Below are 22,213 nucleotides of genomic sequence, written 5' to 3'. Positions count from 1 at the left end.
CCTGGTATACCATCTATCTAGGAGACTCACCCTGGTATACCATCTATCTAGGAGACTCACCATCTATCTAGGAGACTCACCCTGGTATACTATCTATCTAGGAAACTCACCCTGGTATACCATCTATCTAGGAGACTCACCCTGGTATACCATCTATCTAGGAGACTCACCCTGGTATACCATCTATCTAGGAGACTCACCATCTATCTAGGAGACTCACCATCTATCTAGGAGACTCACCCTGGTATACCATCTATCTAGGAGACTCACCCTGGTATACCATCTATCTAGGAGACTCACCATCTATCTAGGAGACTCACCATCTATCTAGGAGACTCACCATCTATCTAGGAGACTCACCCTGGTATACCATCTATCTAGGAGACTCACCCTGGTATACCATCTATCTAGGAGACTCACCATCTATCTAGGAGACTCACCCTGGTATATCATCTATCTCTAGGAGACTCACCCTGGTATACCATCTATCTAGAGACTCACCCTGGTATACCATCTATCTAGGAGACTCACCCTGGTATACCATCTATCTAGGAGACTCACCATCTATCTAGGAGACTCACCCTGGGATACCAACTATCTAGGAGACTCACCGATGCCTTTGTGCGGTTCAGGAGGACAGGATGTAAACTTGAGGACCTCGGCTCTCTTGTCCTTCAGACCCCATCGATGGAGGATCTCCCCGTAACACTTCTTAAAGTCATCAAACTGCATGGTGTTGGCTGGGTCCAGCAGCCTGAGAGGGTAGAGAGAGAGAGAGAACCGCAGATCTAGAACAGATAAGAGACTGCCCCATGTTCAGGACCGGTCCTAGGTAAGATGGCCGACATGTTGGTCCATTCTGACGCAGACATCAGCCTCTCTTGTTGTTTCTCGTGTATGTCTATGAAGAAAACATTGGCTTGTCTTTGTTCATGTGTGTTTTTCCTAAACGTCTAATTCTGGACTCGACTCAATGACCTTTTATTCATGTCGTGTAGTTCTCTCTCTCGCTCGCGGGGGTCTGTGTACATCTGGTTGGCGTGGCGATAGTCGTCAGGCGAGGACTCCCCCAAGGGAGGGACCTGCTCCGGGTCTCGACCTAATGAAATAGACAGAAACTCCTTTTACACAGATGGCTACATGTTATTGACACTGGGTATCTATGGAGAATATTAGCAGGTTAGACTGTGTGTTCCACAGGAAGCAGCAGGTTAGACTGTGTGTTCCACAGGAAGCAGCAGGTTAGACTGTGTGTTCCACAGGAAGCAGCAGGTTAGACTGTATGTTCCACAGGAAGCAGCAGGTTAGACTGTATGTTCCACAGGAAGCAGCAGGTTAGACTGTGTGTTCCACAGGAAGCAGCAGGTTAGACTGTGTGTTCCACAGGAAGCAGCAGGTTAGACTGTGTTCCCAGTTCCACAGGAAGCAGCAGGTTAGACTGTGTGTTCCACAGGAAGCAGCAGGTTAGACTGTGTGTTCCACAGGAAGCAGCAGGTTAGACTGTGTTCCACAGGAAGCAGCAGGTTAGACTGTATGTTCCACAGGAAGCAGCAGGTTAGACTGTGTGTTCCACAGGAAGCAGCAGGTTAGACTGTATGTTCCACAGGAAGCAGCAGGTTAGACTGTGTGTTCCACAGGAAGCAGCAGGTTAGACTGTATGTTCCACAGGAAGCAGCAGGTTAGACTGTGTGTTCCACAGGAAGCAGCAGGTTAGACTGTATGTTCCACAGGAAGCAGCAGGTCAGATTAAATCATGACTGTCCCATGTTCCCTAACAGTTATGAAAGTCGACTGGTGATTAGGATACTTCTTTAGGTTAGACAAAATAGTGTACTTCAGTATAGGGATTAGGGTGTAGGCTCTGACCTAAAGTAGTGCACACTACATTCAGCAGTATGTGGACACCCCTTCATATTAGTGGATTTGGCTATTTCAGCCACACGCGTTTCTGACAGGTACATAAAATTGAGCACACAAGCCACGCAATCTCCATAGACAAACATTGGCAGTAGAGTGGTTGGAAGCCTTCCCAGAAGAGTGGAGGTTGTTATAGCAGCAAAGGGGGGACCAACTCCATATTAATGCCCATCCTTTTTGAATGAGGTGTTGGATGAGCAGGTGTCCACATACTCTTGGGTCATGTAGTGTGAACAGGGTGCTGGCCTCTTCTGGGATCACTGAGTTCATACCATAAACAGCCTTTTATTCCCATCCCGGGTTACATACCGATGCTCCAGGTGGTGGTGGTGGTGGAGTCTGAGGTGCTGTAACAGGAGCCTGACGACACAGAGCTGGATGTGTAGCTGGGCTGGAGGAGAGGAGAGGAGAGGGGAGAGAGGTAGAGGGAGAGGAGAGGAGAAGGGCAGGGAGAGGAGAGGCATGGAGAGGGAGAGGAGAGGAGAGGGAGAGACAGGGAGGAGGGGAGAGGGAGAGACCGGGAGGGAGGGACAGAGGAGGAGAGGAGAGACCGGGAGGGGCAGGGAGAGGGAGAGAAGAGGAGAGGGGCAGGGAGAGGAGAGAGAAGAGGAGGAGGGGACAGGGAGAGGACACTACACAGAGAGGGGCAGGGAGAGGAGAGGCAGGGAGAGGAGAGGAGAGAAGAGTATGGAGAGGAGAGGGGAGAGGAGAGGAGAGGAGGAAAGGGAGAGGAGAAGGGGAGGGGAGAGGGAGGAGAGGCAGGGAGAGAAGAGGGAGAGGAGAGAGGGGCAGGGAGAGGAGAGGAGGGGCAGGGAGAGGGAGAGGAGAGGAGCAGGGAGAGGAGGAGGAGGGGAGGGGAGAGGAGGGAGGGAGAGGAGAGAAGAGTATGGAGAGGAGAGGAGAGGGAGAGGGGGGGAGAGGAGAGAGAGGTGAGGAGAGGGAGAGGGAGAGGGAGAGGAGAGAAAACATTTAAAAACATTTTCAGAAAAAGGAATGGCTCCATATGCCAGACCAGGGAAAACAGTAACCAAGGTTACCCACGTTGAGGATATAAACTTTGACTTACGTATCGGGAGTGATGAGGGGGAAACAGAGAAGAGCGTTGCTGTCCATACAGAGAGAAGTAGTCCTGGGAACAGCCCTGGGTCCTGAACACACTACACAGCATGGCTAGAGTCTGGACATCACTCATCAGACTGTAGTGGCTCTGGACAGACATCAGGGGGAGGAGGGGACAGAGGAGTCCTGAACACTACACAGCATGGCTAGAGTCTGGACATCACTCATCAGACTGGGAGGAGGGGACAGAGGAGTCCTGGACACTACACAGCATGGCTAGAGTCTGGACATCACTCATCAGACTGGGAGGAGGGGACAGAGGAGTCCTGGACACTACACAGCATGGCTAGAGTCTGGACATCATTCATCAGACTGGGAGGAGGGGACAGAGACAGACAGAGTGTCCTAATCCCTCCAGTATATACAGTAAGTAGCCTTGTACCAGCCACAATGACTAATGTACAGGACACCCCCTGGATAGGACACCCCCTGGACAGGACACTAGTCTCTCTCCTGTTTCTGTAGTGAGACAGCTTGATGTACAGGACACCCCCTGGACAGGACACCCCCTGGACAGGACACCCCCTGGTCAGGACACCCCCTGGACAGGACACCCCCTGGACAGGACACCCCCTGGACAGGACACTAGTCTCTCTCCTGTTTCTGTAGTGAGACAGCTTGATGTACAGGACACCCCCTGGACAGGACACCCCCTGGACAGGACACTAGTCTATCTCCTGTTTCTGTAGTGAGACAGCTTGATGTACCAGGACACCCCCTGGACAGGACACTAGTCTATCTCCTGTTTCTGTAGTGAGACAGCTTGATGTACAGGACACCCCATGGTCAAACTCAATTCCTGGCAGGTCCGGTATGTTCCTGCTGGGCTTTGCCAAAACGGATCTTTTGTCCAATTACTGTTATTTTTAATTGAGTATACAAAACATTAAGAACACCTTCCTAATATTGAATCAGTCTATGTCATGTCAGCAGGTGTTCATAATGTTTTGTTCACTCAGTGTACATCAGTACAGTATATACAGTGTAGTATATTTGCCTGCTACTCACAGAGTTTCCAGCAGGTGGCGTCCAAACGGATGTCTGGCCCAGGGAGCGTCTGCATCAGGGTCAGAGTCAGGACTGAGTTCTAGGCTGGTGGCAGCCGAGGCCAGGGCCCACACCTACAGTACACAGAGTTAATACCGGGCCCTACAGTACACAGAGTTAATACAGGGTCCTACAGTACACAGGGCCCACACCTACAGTACACAGAGTTAATACCGGGTCCTACAGTACACAGAGTTAATACAGGGCCCTACAGTACACAGAGTTAATACAGGGTCCTACAGTACACAGAGTTAACACAGGGTCCTACAGTACACAGAGTTAATACAGGGTCCTACAGTACACAGAGTTAATACAGGGTCCTACAGTACACAGAGTTAATACAGGGTCCTACAGTACACAGAGTTAATACAGGGCCCTACATTACACAGAGTTAATACAGGGTCCTACAGTACACAGAGTTAACACCTACAGTACACAGAGTTAATACAGGGCCCTACATTACACAGAGTTAATACAGGGTCCTACAGTACACAGAGTTAATACAGGGTCCTACAGTACACAGAGTTAATACAGGGTCCTACAGTACACAGAGTTAATACAGGGTCCTACAGTACACAGAGTTAACACCTACAGTACACAGAGTTAATACAGGGTCCTACAGTACACAGAGTTAATACAGGGTCCTACAGAGTACACAGGGTCCTACAGTACACAGTTAACAGGGCCCTACAGTACACAGAGTTAATACAGGGCCCTACAGTACACAGAGTTAATACAGGGCCCTACAGTACACAGAGTTAATACAGGGTCCTACAATACACAGAGTTAATACAGGGTCCTACAATACACAGAGTTAAACAGGGTCCTACAGTACACAGAGTTAATACAGGGTCCTACAGTACACAGAGTTAATACAGGGTCCTACAGTACACAGAGTTAATACAGGGTCCTACAATACACAGAGTTAATACAGGGTCCTACAGTACACAGAGTTAATACAGGGTCCTACAGTACACAGCGTTAATACAGGGTCCTACAGGACACAGAGTTAATACAGGGTCCTACAATACACAGAGTTAATACAGGGTCCTACAGTACACAGGGTCCTACAGTACACAGAGTTAATACAGGGTCCTACAGTACACAGGGCCCTACAGTACACAGAGTTAACACCTACAGTACACAGAGTTAATACAGGGCCCTACAGTACACAGAGTTAATACAGGGCCCTACAGTACACAGAGTTAATACAGGGTCCTACAATACACAGAGTTAAACAGGGTCCTACAGTACACAGAGTTAATACAGGGTCCTACAGTACACAGAGTTAATACAGGGTCCTACAATACACAGCGTTAATACAGGGTCCTACAGGACACAGAGTTAATACAGGGTCCTACAGTACACAGCGTTAATACAGGGTCCTACAGGACACAGAGTTAATACAGGGTCCTACAATACACAGAGTTAATACAGGGTCCTACAGTACACAGAGTTAATACAGGGTCCTACAGTACACAGAGTTAATACAGGGTCCTACAGTACACAGGACCCACACCTACAGTGCACATAGTTAATACAGGGTCCTACAGTACACATAGTTAATACAGGGTCCTACAGTACACAGAGTTAATACAGGGTCCTACAGTACACAGGGCCCACTCCTACAGTACACAGAGTTAATACAGGGTCCTACAGTACACAGAGTTAATACAGGGTCCGACAGTATACAGAGTTAATACAGGGTCCTACAGTACACAGAGTTAATACAGGGCCCTACAGTACACAGAGTTAATACAGGGTCCTACAGTACACAGAGTTAATACAGGGTCCTACAGTACACAGAGTTAATACAGGGTCCTACAGTACACAGAGTTAATACAGGGCCTACAGTACACAGAGTTAATACAGGGCCCTACAGTACACAGAGTTAATACAGGGTCCTACAGTACACAGAGTTAATACAGGGCCCTACAGTACACAGAGTTAATACAGGGCCCTACAGTACACAGAGTTAATACAGGGCCCTACAGTACACAGAGTTAATACAGGAGTTAATACAGGGTCTATAGTACACAGAGTTAACACCTACAGTACAGAGTTAATACAGGGTTAATACCTACAGTACACAGAGTTAATACAGGGCCCTACAGTACACAGAGTTAATACAGGGCCCTACAGTACACAGAGTTAATACAGGGTCCTACAGTACACAGAGTTAAACAGGGTCCTACAGTACACAGAGTTAATACAGGGTTAATACCTACAGTACACAGAGTTAATACCTACAGTACACAGAGTTAATACAGGGTCCTATAGTACACAGAGTTAATACCTACAGTACACAGAGTTAATACCTACAGTACACAGAGTTAATACAGGGTCCTACAGTACACAGAGTTAATACAGGGTCCTACAGTACACAGAGTTAATACAGGTTAATACAGGGTCCTACAGTACACAGAGTTAATACAGGGTCCTACAGTACACAGAGTTAATACCTACAGTACACAGAGTTAATACCTACAGTACACAGAGTTAATACAGGGTCCTACAGTACACAGAGTTAATACAGGGTCCTACAGTACACAGAGTTAATACAGGGTCCTACAGTACACAGAGTTAATACAGGGTCCTACAGTACACAGAGTTAATACCTACAGTACACAGAGTTAATACCTACAGTACACAGAGTTAATACCTACAGTACACAGAGTTAATACAGGGTCCTACAGTACACAGAGTTAATACAGGGTCCTACAGTACACAGAGTTAATACAGGGTCCTACAGTACACAGAGTTAATACATGGTCCTACAGTACACAGAGTTAATACAGGGTCCTACAGTACACAGAGTTAATACAGGGTCCTACAGTACACAGAGTTAATACAGGGTCCTACAGTACACAGAGTTAATACAGGGTCCTACAGTACACAGAGTTAATACAGGGTCCTACAGTACACAGAGTTGATACAGGGTCCTACAGTACACAGAGTTAACACCTACAGTACACAGAGTTGATACAGGGTCCTACAGTACACAGAGTTAACACCTACAGTACACAGAGTTAACACAGGGCCCTACAGTCTCTGACCGGTCCTACCTAAGCCACGGTCTCTGACCGGTCCTACCTTAGCCACGGTCTCTGACCGGTCCTACCTTAGCCACGGTCTCTGACCGGTCCTACCTTAGCCACGGTCTCTGACCGGTCCTACCTTAGCCACGGTCTCTGACCGGTCCTACCTTAGCCACGGTCTCGGACCGGTCCTACCTTAGCCACGGTCTCTGACCGGTCCTACCTTAGCCACGGTCTCTGACCGGTCCTACCTTAGCCACGGTCTCTGACCGGTCCTACCTTAGCCACGGTCTCTGACCGGTCCTACCTTAGCCACGGTCTCTGACCGGTCCTACCTTAGCCACGGTCTCTGACCGGTCCTACCTTAGCCACGGTCTCTGACCGGTCCTACCTTAGCCACGGTCTCTGACCGGTCCTACCTTAGCCACGGTCTCTGACCGGTCCTACCTTAGCCACGCCTCTGATCAGCCACGCCTCTGATCGGTCCTACCTTAGCCATGTCTCAGTCTCTCTGATCGGTCCTACCTTAGCCACGGTCTCTGATCGGTCCTACCTTAGCCACGTCTCCGTCTCTCTGACCGGTCCTACCTTAGCCACGCCTCTGATCAGCCACGCCTCTGATCGGTCCTACCTTAGCCATGTCTCAGTGTCTCTGACCGGTCCTACCTTAGCCACGCCTCTGATCAGCCACGCCTCTGATCGGTCCTACCTTAGCCACGGTCTCTGACCCGTCCCACCTTAGCCACGGTCTCTGACCCGTCCTACCTTAGCCACGGTCTCTGACCCGTCCTACCTTAGCCACGGTCTCTGACCCGTCCTACCTTAGCCACGGTCTCTGACCCGTCCTACCTTAGCCACGGTCTCTGACCCGTCCTACCTTAGCCACGGTCTCTGACCCGTCCCACCTTAGCCACGGTCTCTGACCCGTCCCACCTTAGCCACGGTCTCTGACCCGTCCCACCTTAGCCACGGTCTCTGACCCGTCCCACCTTAGCCACGGTCTCTGACCCGTCCCACCTTAGCCACGGTCTCTGACCCGTCCCACCTTAGCCACGGTCTCTGACCCGTCCCACCTTAGCCACGGTCTCTGACCCGTCCCACGGTCTCTGACCCGTCCCACCTTAGCCACGGTCTCTGACCCGTCCCACCTTAGCCACGGTCTCTGACCCGTCCCACCTTAGCCACGGTCTCTGACCCGTCCCACCTTAGCCACGGTCTCTGACCCGTCCCACCTTAGCCACGGTCTCTGACCCGTCCCACCTTAGCCACGGTCTCTGACCCGTCCCACCTTAGCCACGGTCTCTGACCCGTCCCACCTTAGCCACGGTCTCTGACCCGTCCCACCTTAGCCACGGTCTCTGACCCGTCCCACCTTAGCCACGGTCCCGTCCCACCTGAGCCCGTCTCTGACCCGTCCCACCTTAGCCACGGTCTCTGACCCGTCCTACCTTAGCCACGGTCTCTGACCCGTCCTACCTTAGCCACGGTCTCTGACCCGTCCTACCTTAGCCACGGTCTCTGACCCGTCCTACCTTAGCCACGGTCTCTGACCCGTCCTACCTTAGCCACGGTCTCTGACCCGTCCTACCTTAGCCACGGTCTCTGACCCGTCCTACCTTAGCCACGGTCTCTGACCCGTCCTACCTTAGCCACGGTCTCTGACCCGTCCTACCTTAGCCACGGTCTCTGACCCGTCCTACCTTAGCCACGGTCTCTGACCCGTCCTACCTTAGCCACGGTCTCTGACCAGTCCTACCTTAGCCACGGCCTCTGACCAGTCCTACCTTAGCCACGGCCTCTGACCAGTCCTACCTTAGCCACGGCCTCTGACCAGTCCTACCTTAGCCACGGCCTCTGACCAGTCCTACCTTAGCCACGGCCTCTGATCAGTCCTACCTTAGCCACGGCCTCTGACCAGTCCTACCTTAGACACGGTCTCTGACCAGTCCTACCTTAGCCACGGTCTCTGACCAGTCCTACCTTAGCCACGGTCTCTGACCAGTCCTACCTTAGACACGGTCTCTGACCAGTCCTACATTAGCCACGCCTCTGATCAGTCCTACCTTAGCCACGTCTCTGCGTCCCACCACCAGAGCTGCTGCTGCATTCTTCTGACACGTGTCCTGTATGTCGTTCACATTCAGACTGCAGAGAAACAAACAGACATTACAGATGTTTCAACATGTTGGGGGACAAACAGACATTACAGATGTTTCAACATGTTGGGGGACAAACATACATTACAGATGTTTCAACATGTTGGGGGACAAACATACATTACAGATGTTTCAACATGTTGGGGGACAAACATACATTACAGATGTTTCAACATGTTGGGGGACAAACAGACATTACAGATGTTTCAACATGTTGGGGGACAAACAGACATTACAGATGTTTCAACATGTTGGGGGACAAACAGACATTACAGATGTTTCAACATGTTGGGGGACAAACAGACATTACAGATGTTTCAACATGTTGAGGGACAAACAGACATTACAGATGTTTCAACATGTTGGGGGACAAACAGACATTACAGATGTTTCAACATGTTGGGGGACAAACAGACAGCTCATTACAGATGTTTCAACATGTTGGGGGACAAACAGACATTACAGATGTTTCAACATGTTGGGGGACAAACAGACATTACAGATGTTTCAACATGTTGGGGGACAAACAGACATTACAGATGTTTCAACATGTTGGGGGACAAACAGACATTACAGATGTTTCAACATGTTGGGGGACAAACAGACATTACAGATGTTTCAACATGTTGGGGGACAAACAGACAGCACAGATGTTTCAACATGTTGGGGGACAAACAGACATTACAGATGTTTCAACATGTTGAGGGACAAACATACATTACAGATGTTTCAACATGTTGAGGGACAAACAGCTCATTACAGATGTTTCAACATGTTGGGGGACAAACAGACAGCTCATTACAGATGTTTCAACATGTTGAGGGACAAACAGACATTACAGATGTTTCAACATGTTGGGGGACAAACACACAGCTCATTACAGATGTTTCAACATGTTGAGGGACAAACAGACATTACAGATGTTTCAACATGTTGGGGGACAAACAGACAGCTCATTACAGATGTTTCAACATGTTGAGGGACAAACAGACATTACAGATGTTTCAACATGTTGGGGGACAAACAGACATTACAGATGTTTCAACATGTTGAGGGACAAACAGACATTACAGATGTTTCAACATGTTGAGGGACAAACAGACAGCTCATTACAGATGTTTCAACATGTTGGGGGACAAACAGACATTACAGATGTTTCAACATGTTGAGGGACAAACAGACAGCTCATTACAGATGTTTCAACATGTTGAGGGACAAACAGACATTAGATGTTTCAACATGTTGAGGGACAAACAGATCATTACAGATGTTTCAACATGTTGAGGGACAAACAGACATTAGATGTTTCAACATGTTGAGGGACAAACAGACAGCACAGATGTTTCAACATGTTGGGGGACAAACAGAGCCAGGTACAGCATTATATTACAATATTAAGATGTATTGAGCCAGGTACATGTGTCTCCCCCAGGGTGACGAACTCACATGTACGTCTCCCCCAGGGTGACGAACTCACATGTACGTCTCCCCCAGGGTGACGAACTCACATGTGCGTCTCCCCCAGGGTGACGAACTCACATGTGCGTCTCCCCCAGGGTGACGAACTCACATGTGCGTCTCCCCAGGTGACGAACTCACATGTGCGTCTCCCCCAGGGTGACGAACTCACATGTGCGTCTCCCCCAGGGTGACGAACTCACATGTGCGTCTCCCCCAGGGTGACGAACTCACATGACGTCTCCCCCAGGGTGACGAACTCACATGTCAACGTCTCCCCAGGGTGACGAACTCACATGTGCGTCTCCCCCAGGGTGACGAACTCACATGTGCGTCTCCCCAGGGTGTTTCACATGTGCGTCTCCCCAGGGTGACGAACTCACATGTGCGTCTCCCCAGGGTGACGAACTCACATGTGCGTCTCCCCCAGGGTGACGAACTCACATGTGCGTCTCCCCAGGGTGACGAACTCACATGTGCGTCTCCCCAGGGTGACGAACTCACATGTGCGTCTCCCCCAGGGTGACGAACTCACATGTGCGTCTCCCCCAGGGTGACGAACTCACATGTGCGTCTCCCCCAGGGTGACGAACTCACATGTGCGTCTCCCCCAGGGTGACGAACTCACATGTGCGTCTCCCCCAGGGTGACGAACTCACATGTGCGTCTCCCCAGGGTGACGAACTCACATGTGCGTCTCCCCAGGGTGACGAACTCACATGTGCGTCTCCCCAGGGTGACGAACTCACATGTACGTCTCCCCCAGGGTGACGAACTCACATGTACGTCTCCCCCAGGGTGACGAACTCACATGTACGTCTCCCCCAGGGTGACGAACTCACATGTGCGTCTCCCCCAGGGTGACGAACTCACATGTACGTCTCCCCCAGGGTGACGAACTCACATGTACGTCTCCCCCAGGGTGACGAACTCACATGTACGTCTCCCCCAGGGTGACGAACTCACATGTGCGTCTCCCCCAGGGTGACGAACTCACATGTGCGTCTCCCCCAGGGTGACGAACTCACATGTGCGTCTCCCCCAGGGTGACGAACTCACATGTGCGTCTCCCCCAGGGTGACGAACTCACATGTGCGTCTCCCCCAGGGTGACGAACTCACATGTGCGTCTCCCCCAGGGTGACGAACTCACATGTGCGTCTCCCCCAGGGTGACGAACTCACATGTACGTCTCCCCCAGGGTGACGAACTCACATGTACGTCTCCCCCAGGGTGACGAACTCACATGTCCTCCCCAGGGTGACGAACTCACATGTACGTCTCCCCCAGGGTGACGAACTCACATGTGCGTCTCCCCCAGGGTGACGAACTCACATGTGCGTCTCCCCAGGGTGACGAACTCACATGTGCGTCTCCCCCAGGGTGACGAACTCACATGTACGTCTCCCCCAGGGTGACGAACTCACATGTACGTCTCCCCAGGGTGACGAACTCACATGTACGTCTCCCCCAGGGTGACGAACTCACATGTACGTCTCCCCAGGGTGACGAACTCACATGTACGTCTCCCCCAGGGTGACGAACTCACATGTACGTCTCCCCAGGGTGACGAACTCACATGTACGTCTCCCCAGGGCGACGAACTCACATGTACGTCTCCCCCAGGGTGACGAACTCACATGTACGTCTCCCCCAGGGTGACGAACTCACATGTACGTCTCCCCAGGGTGACGAACTCACATGTACGTCTCCCCAGGGCGACGAACTCACATGTACGTCTCCCCAGGGCGACGAACTCACATGTACGTCTCCCCCAGGGTGACGAACTCACATGTACGTCTCCCCCAGGGTGACGAACTCACATGTACGTCTCCCCCAGGGTGACGAACTCACATGTACGTCTCCCCAGGGCGACGAACTCACATGTACGTCTCCCCAGGGCGACGAACTCACATGTACGTCTCCCCCAGGGCGACGAACTCACATGTACGTCTCCCCCAGGGCGACGAACTCACATGTACGTCTCCCCCCAGGGTGACGAACTCACATGTACGTCTCCCCCAGGGCGACGAACTCACATGTACGTCTCCCCAGGGCGACGAACTCACATGTACGTCTCCCCCAGGGTGACGAACTCACATGTACGTCTCCCCAGGGCGACGAACTCACATGTACGTCTCCCCCAGGGTGACGAACTCACATGTACGTCTCCCCCAGGGCGACGAACTCACATGTGCGTCTCCCCCAGGGCGACGAACTCACATGTACGTCTCCCCCAGGGTGACAACTCACATGTACGTCTCCCCAGGGTGACGAACTCACATGTACGTCTCCCCAGGGCGACGAACTCACATGTACGTCTCCCCCAGGGCGACGAACTCACATGTACGTCTCCCCCAGGGCGACGAACTCACATGTACGTCTCCCCCAGGGCGACGAACTCACATGTACGTCTCCCCCAGGGCGACGAACTCACATGTACGTCTCCCCCAGGGCGACGAACTCACATGTACGTCTCCCCAGGGCGACGAACTCACATGTACGTCTCCCCCAGGGTGACGAACTCACATGTACGTCTCCCCAGGGCGACGAACTCACATGTACGTCTCCCCCAGGGCGACGAACTCACATGTACGTCTCCCCAGGGCGACGAACTCACATGTACGTCTCCCCAGGGCGACGAACTCACATGTACGTCTCCCCCAGGGCGACGAACTCACATGTACGTCTCCCCAGGGCGACGAACTCACATGTACGTCTCCCCCAGGGCGACGAACTCACATGTACGTCTCCCCCAGGGCGACGAACTCACATGTACGTCTCCCCAGGGCGACGAACTCACATGTACGTCTCCCCAGGGCGACGAACTCACATGTACGTCTCCCCCAGGGCGACGAACTCACATGTACGTCTCCCCAGGGCGACGAACTCACATGTACGTCTCCCCAGGGCGACGAACTCACATGTACGTCTCCCCAGGGCGACGAACTCACATGTACGTCTCCCCCAGGGCGACGAACTCACATGTACGTCTCCCCCAGGGCGACGAACTCACATGTACGTCTCCCCCAGGGCGACGAACTCACATGTACGTCTCCCCCAGGGTGACGAACTCACATGTACGTCTCCCCCAGGGTGACGAACTCACATGTACGTCTCCCCCAGGGCGACGAACTCACATGTACGTCTCCCCCAGGGTGACGAACTCACATGTACGTCTCCCCCAGGGTGACGAACTCACATGTACGTCTCCCCCAGGGCGACGAACTCACATGTACGTCTCCCCCAGGGCTTTGTGAACAGGCAGCGGACAGGAGATCTCCTGGATGATAATTTTCCCTGCCAGCTTTACGGGTCTGTTACCGTAGTCGGCTCCCTCGCGTGTCTTGAACCGACGAGACTTCTGGACAGACAGAAAAAGACACCAACATCACAGAACTGACCATAGATCAGGGCTATAGACACCCTGGTGTTGTAGTGAGACCAGACAGAACTGACCATAGATCAGGGCTATAGACACCCTGGTGTTGTAGTGAGACCAGACAGAACTGACCATAGATCAGGGCTATAGACACCCTGGTGTTGTAGTGAGACCAGACAGAACTGACCATAGATCAGGGCTATAGACACCCTGGTGTTGTAGTGAGACCAGACAGAACTGACCATAGATCAGGGCTATAGACACCCTGGTGTTGTAGTGAGACCAGACAGAACTGACCATAGATCAGGGCTATAGACACCCTGGTGTTGTAGTGAGACCAGACAGAACTGACCATAGATCAGGGCTATAGACACCCTGGTGTTGTAGTGAGACCAGACAGAACTGACCATAGATCAGGGCTATAGACACCCTGGTGTTGTAGTGAGACCAGACAGAACTGACCATAGATCAGGGCTATAGACACCCTGGTGTTGTAGTGAGACCAGACAGAACTGACCATAGATCAGGGCTATAGACACCCTGGTGTTGTAGTGAGACCAGACAGAACTGACCATAGATCAGGGCTATAGACACCCTGGTGTTGTAGTGAGACCAGACAGAACTGACCATAGATCAGGGCTATAGACACCCTGGTGTTGTAGTGAGACCAGACAGAACTGACCATAGATCAGGGCTATAGACACCCTGGTGTTGTAGTGAGACCAGACAGAACTGACCATAGATCAGGGCTATAGACACCCTGGTGTTGTAGTGAGACCAGACAGAACTGACCATAGATCAGGGCTATAGACACCCTGGTGTTGTAGTGAGACCAGACAGAACTGACCATAGATCAGGGCTATAGACACCCTGGTGTTGTAGTGAGACCAGACAGAACTGACCATAGATCAGGGCTATAGACACCCTGGTGTTGTAGTGAGACCAGACAGAACTGACCATAGATCAGGGCTATAGACACCCTGGTGTTGTAGTGAGACCAGACAGAACTGACCATAGATCAGGGCTATAGACACCCTGGTGTTGTAGTGAGACCAGACAGAACTGACCATAGATCAGGGCTATAGACACCCTGGTGTTGTAGTGAGACCAGACAGAACTGACCATAGATCAGGGCTATAGACACCCTGGTGTTGTAGTGAGACCAGACAGAACTGACCATAGATCAGGGCTATAGACACCCTGGTGTTGTAGTGAGACCAGACAGAACTGACCATAGATCAGGGCTATAGACACCCTGGTGTTGTAGTGAGACCAGACAGAACTGACCATAGATCAGGGCTATAGACACCCTGGTGTTGTAGTGAGACCAGACAGAACTGACCATAGATCAGGGCTATAGACACCCTGGTGTTGTAGTGAGACCAGACAGAACTGACCATAGATCAGGGCTATAGACACCCTGGTGTTGTAGTGAGACCAGACAGAACTGACCATAGATCAGGGCTATAGACACCCTGGTGTTGTAGTGAGACCAGACAGAACTGACCATAGATCAGGGCTATAGACACCCTGGGTTCAAACAGTACTGAAAATAATTGAATGTACTTTATCTGTGGGTGATTGAGCGCGCCTGACTAAATGGACCAATAGATTAGTCCCAAAATGGCAAACCACGCCCACCTGGAACTCCAGACAGTCTAGAGCAAACGCTGAAAGTATTTGAAAGATTTCAAATAGGATCTGAACCCAGGTCTGGTGTAGACTCTAGACCTCCTCCCCAGGTCTGGTATAGACTCTAGACCTCCTCCCCAGGTCTGGTATAGACTCTAGACCTCCTCCCCAGGTCTGGTGTAGACTCTAGACCTCCTCCCCAGGTCTGGTGTAGACTCTAGACCTCCTCCCCAGGTCTGGTGTAGACTCTAGACCTCCTCCCCAGGTCTGGTATAGGCTCTAGACCTCCTCCCCAGGTCTGGTATAGGCTCTAGACCTCCTCCCCAGGTCTGGTATAGGCTCTAGACCTCCTCCCCAGGTCTGGTGTAGACTCTAGACCTCCTCCCCAGGTCTGGTATAGGCTCTAGACCTCCTCCCCAGGTCTGGTATAGGCTCTAGACCTCCTCCCCAGGTCTGGTGTAGACTCTAGACCTCCTCCCCAGGTCTGGTATAGGCTCTAGACCTCCTCCCCAGGTCTGGTGTAGACTCTAGACCTCCTCCCCAGGTCTGGTGTAGACTCTAGACCTCCTCCCCAGGTCAGGTGTAGACTCTAGACCTCCTCCCCAGGTTTGGTGTAGACTCTAGACCTCCTCCCCAGGTCTGGTATAGACTCTAGACCTCCTCCCCAGGTCTGGTATAGACTCTAGACCTCCTCCCCAGGTCTGGTGTAGACTCTAGACCTCCTCACCAGGTATGGTATAGACTCTAGACCTCCTCCCCAGGTCTGGTATAGACTCTAGACCTCCTCCCCTTGGGTTGTGCCGTGGCGGAGATCTTTGTGGGCTATACTCAGCCTTGTCTCAGGATGGTAAGTTGGTGGTTGAAGATATCCCTCTAGTGGTGTGGGGGCTGTGCTCTGGCAAAGTGGGTGGGGTTATATCCTTCCTGTTTGGCCCTGTCCGGGGGTGTCCTCGGATGGGGCCAGTGTCTCCTGACCCCTCCTGTCTCAGCCTCCAGTATTTATGCTGCAGTAGTTTGTGTCGGGGGGTTAGGGTCAGTTTGTTATATCTGGAGTACTTCTCCTGTCCTATTCGGTGTCCTGTGTGAATCTAAGTGTGCGTTCTCTAATTCTCTCTTTCTTTCTCTCTCGGAGGACCTGAGCCCAAGGACCATGCCCCAGGACTACCTGACATGATGACTCCTTGCTGTCCCCAGTCCACCTGGCCATGCTGCTGCTCCAGTTTCAACTGTTCTGCCTTACTATTATTCGACCATGCTGGTCATTTATGAACATTTGAACATCTTGGCCATGTTCTGTTACAATCTCCACCCGGCACAGCCAGAAGAGGACGGGCCACCCCACATATGCTCTCTCTAATTCTCTCTCTCTCGGAGGACCTGAGCCCTAGGCCTTTCAGGTATAGACTCTAGACCTCCTCCCCAGGTCTGGAAGGCATTGTGGTGAGAATTTGTGAGAGGCCAACAGGCCTAAAGCTACATTACTGGGAGCGTGAACTCATGTTGACGAATGTCTTTTACGTTTCTGAAATGGTCAACAATTATTGATGTCAGATACTTAGGAATTTGAACATTTGTTAATGTTGTTGCCAGCGATCACACAACCTTACCTCAAGTGTTAAGAATTTGTAAGTAACAGACTTTGCCATCATTGGAGGGAGAGAGAGAGAGAGAGAGAGAGAGAGAGAGAGAGAGAGAGAGAGAGAGAGAGAGAGAGAGAGAGAGAGAGAGAGAGAGAGAGAGAGAGAGAGAGAGAGAGAGAGAGAGAGAGAGAGAGAGAGAGAGAGAGAGAGAGAGAGAGAGAGAGAGAGAGAGAGAGAGAGAGAGAGAGAGAGAGAGAGAGAGAGAGAGAGAGAGAGAGAGAGAGAGAGAGAGAGAGAGAGAGAGAGAGAGAGAGAGAGAGAGAGAGAGAGAGAGAGAGAGAGAGAGAGAGAGAGAGAGAGAGAGAGAGAGAGAGAGAGAGAGAGAGAGAGAGAGAGAGAGAGAGAGAGAGAGAGAAACAACGACAGAGAGAGAGAGAGAAACAACGACAGAGAGAGAGGTTGAGTCATGATAAAACATGGTTATCCATACAGGTTATAGTGACTTAGTGACATCATGCAGGGTCCAGAGAGGAGAACAGAGAGACAGCAGAGACCCTGAAGAAAGCCCAAGAGGAGAGAGGTGGAGAGAGAGACAGGAGAGACCCTGAAGAAAGCCCAAGAGGAGAGAGGCGGAGAGAGAGAGACAGGAGAGACAGGACAGACCCTGAAGAAAGCCCAAGAGGAGAGAGGCGGAGAGAGAGAGACAGAGAGAGACAGGACAGACCCTGAAGAAAGCCCAAGAGGAGAGAGGCGGAGAGAGAGAGGCGGATAGAGACCGAAGAGACCCTGAAGAAAGCCCAAGAGGAGAGAGGCGGAGAGAGAGAGACAGAGAGAGACAGGACAGACCCTGAAGAAAGCCCAAGAGGAGAGAGGCGGAGAGAGAGAGGCGGATAGAGACCGAAGAGACCCTGAAGAAAGCCCAAGAGGAGAGAGGCGGAGAGAGAGAGACAGAGAGAGACCCTGAAGAAAGCCCAAGAGGAGAGGTGGAGAGAGAGGCGAATAGAGGGATGGACGGAAGGAGGGCGTGGAAACCAAATACCGGGCAGTCATGAATGGACCAGCGGCGAAGGCCAGACTGAGGAGGCTTCTGATTGGTGGAGATAGAGTGGACCAACCACAGCACAGAGATGGGAGGAGGGGGCGGGCCAGGGGAGGCATGCCAGTCAGCGGGACAGCCAACACACAGGGAAGGGAGAGGAGAGGAGGGAAGGGAGAGGAGGGAAGGGAGAGGAGAGGAGGGAGAGGAGAGGAGGGAGAGGAGAGGAGGGAAGGGAGAGGAGAGGAGGGAGGGGAGAGGAGGGAAGGGAGAGGAGGGAAGGGAGGAGAGGAGGGAAGGGAGAGGAGAGGAGGGAAGGGAGAGGAGAGGAGGGAAGGGAGAGGAGGGAAGGGAGAGGAGAGGAGGGAAGGGAGAGGAGGGAAGGGAGAGGAGAGGAGGGAAGGGAGAGGAGAGGAGGGAAGGGAGAGGAGGGAAGGGAGAGGAGGGAAGGGAGAGGAGAGGAGGGGGGGACACAAAACAACCATGAAGGTAAACACAAACAACCCACAAGGTAAACACAAAACAACCCACAAGGTAAACACAAAACAACCCACAAGGTAAACACATCAACCACTACAGAATGGGAATGAATGACCTAGTAGTTACTAGTTATAGCTATAGTATAATGAATGACCTAGGTAGTTACTCGTTATAGCTATAGTATAATTAATGACCTAGGTAGTTACTAGTTATAGCTATAGTATAATGAATGACCTAGTAGTTACTAGTTATAGCTATAGTATAATTAATGACCTAGGTAGTTACTAGTTATAGCTATAGTATAATTAATGACCTAGTAGTTACTAGTTATAGCTATAGTATAATGAATGACCTAGTAGTTACTAGTTATAGCTATAGTATAATGAATGACCTAGTAGTTACTAGTTATAGCTATAGTATAATTAATGACCTAGTAGTTACTAGTTATAGCTATAGTATAATGAATGAACTAGGTAGTTACTAGTTATAGCTATAGTATAATGAATGACCTAGTAGTTACTAGTTATAGCTATAGTATAATTAATGACCTAGTAGTTACTAGTTATAGCTATAGTATAATTAATGACCTAGGGAGTTACTAGTTATAGCTATAGTATAATTAATGACCTAGGTAGTTACTAGTTATAACTACAGTATAATTATTGACATAGGTAGTTACTAGTTATAGCTACAGTATAATTAATGACCTAGTAGTTACTAGTTATAGCTACAGTATAATTAATGACCTAGTAGTTACTAGTTATAGCTACAGTATAATTAATGACCTAGTAGTTACTAATTATAGCTACAGTATAATGAATGACCCAGGTAGTTACTAGTTATAGCTATAGTATAATTAGGTAGTTTCTAGTTATAGTTTATAGCTATAATGAATTACTTTTAGACTAGTTGAGTATCTGGAGCATCAGCATTTGTGGGTTCGATTACAGGCTCAACATGGCCAGAAACAAATAACTTTATTCTGAAACTCATCAGTCTACTCCCTTCACAGAACAGCACAAAATGTAGGGTTATGTCACGCCTTGGTCATTGTATTTTGTGTTTTTGTTATATGTTTGGGTAGGCCAGGGTGTGACATGGGTTTATATGTTGTTTTCGTATTGGGGTTTGTATTATTTGGGATCGCGGCTGATTAGGGGTGTTGTATAGGCTTGGCTGCCTGAGGCGATTCTCAATCAGAGTCAGGTGCTTATCGTTGTCTCTGATTGGGAATCGTATTTAGGGAGCCTGAGTTCGCTTTGTATTTCGTGGGTGTTTGTTCCTGTCTCTGTGTTGTAGTCACCAGATAGGCTGTAATTAGGTTTCACGTTCCGTTCTGTTGTTTTTGTATTTAGTTTCAGTTATTTCATGTACCGCGATTCGTTTCATTAAAGTCATGAGTAACCTACACGCTGCATTTCGGTCCGACGAACGCCGTTACAGAAACACCCACCTCTCACGGACCGAGCAGCGTGTAAACTGGCAACGACGTAGCCAGCTGGAGCAGCAAAAGGAGGATGAATTATTCGGAGAATGGACATGGGAAGACGTGTTGGATGGTAAAGGTTGTTACACTTGGGAGGAGATATTGGCCGGAATAGATCGCCTCCCATGGGAACAGGTGGAGGCACTAAGGAGAGCAGAGGCAGCCGGAGATAGGAGCCTGGTCAAAGGCTCAGATAGTTTACTAAGGGTTGGTAACAGGCTGATTGGTCGGCTATTTGAGCCAGTAAAAGGGGCTTTACTATTCTTGGGTAGTAGAATGACTTTAGCTACCCTCCAGGCCTGAGGAGAATAGTGGACAATATTGCCACATCTTAAATTTAAGCCTACTAAAATCTGCCTATTAGGAGTGGCAATATTGTCTGCAATTATCCTCAGTATATTTTCCTTCCAGATTGTCAGACCCTGGTGGCTTGTCATTGTTGATAGACAACAATATTCTTTTTCACCTCTTCCATACTGACATTACAGAATTCAAAAGTACAATTCTTGTGTTTCATAATTTGGTCCGATACCCCTGGATGTGTAGTCTCAGCGTTTGTTGCTGGTCATCCCGAAGGTTGCTTATCTCTCAAATTAAAAAGTCATGAAAGTAGTTGGCATTTTTCAGTGGGTTTTGTGATGAATGAGCCATCTGATTCAATGAATGATGGAGCAGTTGGCTTTTATCTCTCAAAATGTAATTCAAGGTGCTTCAAAGCTGTTTATTATCATTGTTTATATAATTTATCTTTATTTCAAAAGTATAGTTTCTTATTTTTATTTAGATTAGTCACATCTGCTGCCAGACTAATTTGCCATACCTTTTGCCTCTTCCCTCTCAACCATTTTTCAATTCCTCATCAATCTAAGGGGATTTAACAGTTTTTAAAGTCATTTTCTTAATGGGTGCTTATTAGTAACTAGAATAAGCAATTTCATAAATGTGTCAAGTGCAGCGTCTGGTTGCTCCTCATTAAACACCACAGACCAGCAGCGTCTGGTTGCTCCTCATTAAACACCACAGACCAGCAGCGTCTGGTTGCTCCTCATTAAACACCACAGACCAGCAGCGTCTGGTTGCTCCTCGTTACTCACCACAGACCAGCAGCGTCTGGTCGCTCCTCATTACACACCACAGACCAGCAGCGTCTGGTTGCTCCTCATTAAACACCACAGACCAGCAGCGTCTGGTTGCTCCTCATTACACACCACAGACCAGCAGTGTCTGGTTGCTCCTCATTACACACCACAGACCAGCAGCGTCTGGTTGCTCCTCATTACACACCACAGACCAGCAGTGTCTGGTTGCTCCTCGTTACCTCATTATAGACCATCAGCGTCTGGTTGCTCCTCATTACACACCACAGACCAGCAGCGTCTGGTTGCTCCTCATTACACACCACAGACCAGTAGTGTCTGGTTGCTCCTCGTTACCTCATTATAGACCAGCAGTGTCTGGTTGCTCCTCATTACCTCATTATAGACCAGCAGTGTCTGGTTGCTCCTCATTACCTCATTATAGACCAGCAGTGTCTGGTTGCTCCTCATTACACACCACAGACCAGCAGCGTCTGGTTGCTCCTCATTACACACCACAGACCAGCAGCGTCTGGTTGCTCCTCATTACACACCACAGACCAGCAGCGTCTGGTTGCTCCTCATTACACACCACAGACCAGCAGCGTCTGGTTGCTCCTCATTACACACCACAGACCAGCAGCGTCTGGTTGCTCCTCATTACACACCACAGACTAGCAGTGTCTGGTTGCTCCTCATTACACACCACAGACCAGCAGCGTCTGGTTGCTCCTCATTACACACCACAGACCAGCAGTGTCTGGTTGCTCCTCGTTACCTCATTATAGACCAGCAGTGTCTGGTTGC

General features: G+C 50.3%; 1 pseudogene; it reads right to left on the bottom strand.

Moving 5' to 3' along the window:
- The window catches only part of LOC124021030, an 84,422-nt pseudogene that overhangs the window by 4,596 nt on the left and 57,613 nt on the right, over positions 1-22,213 (bottom strand).

Source organism: Oncorhynchus gorbuscha, unplaced genomic scaffold (genome assembly GCF_021184085.1).
Source record: "Oncorhynchus gorbuscha isolate QuinsamMale2020 ecotype Even-year unplaced genomic scaffold, OgorEven_v1.0 Un_scaffold_1027, whole genome shotgun sequence".
NCBI lineage: Eukaryota > Metazoa > Chordata > Actinopteri > Salmoniformes > Salmonidae > Oncorhynchus > Oncorhynchus gorbuscha.
The sequence above is the reverse complement of the archived record's forward strand: the minus strand, read 5'-3'. Positions and strand labels throughout refer to the sequence as shown.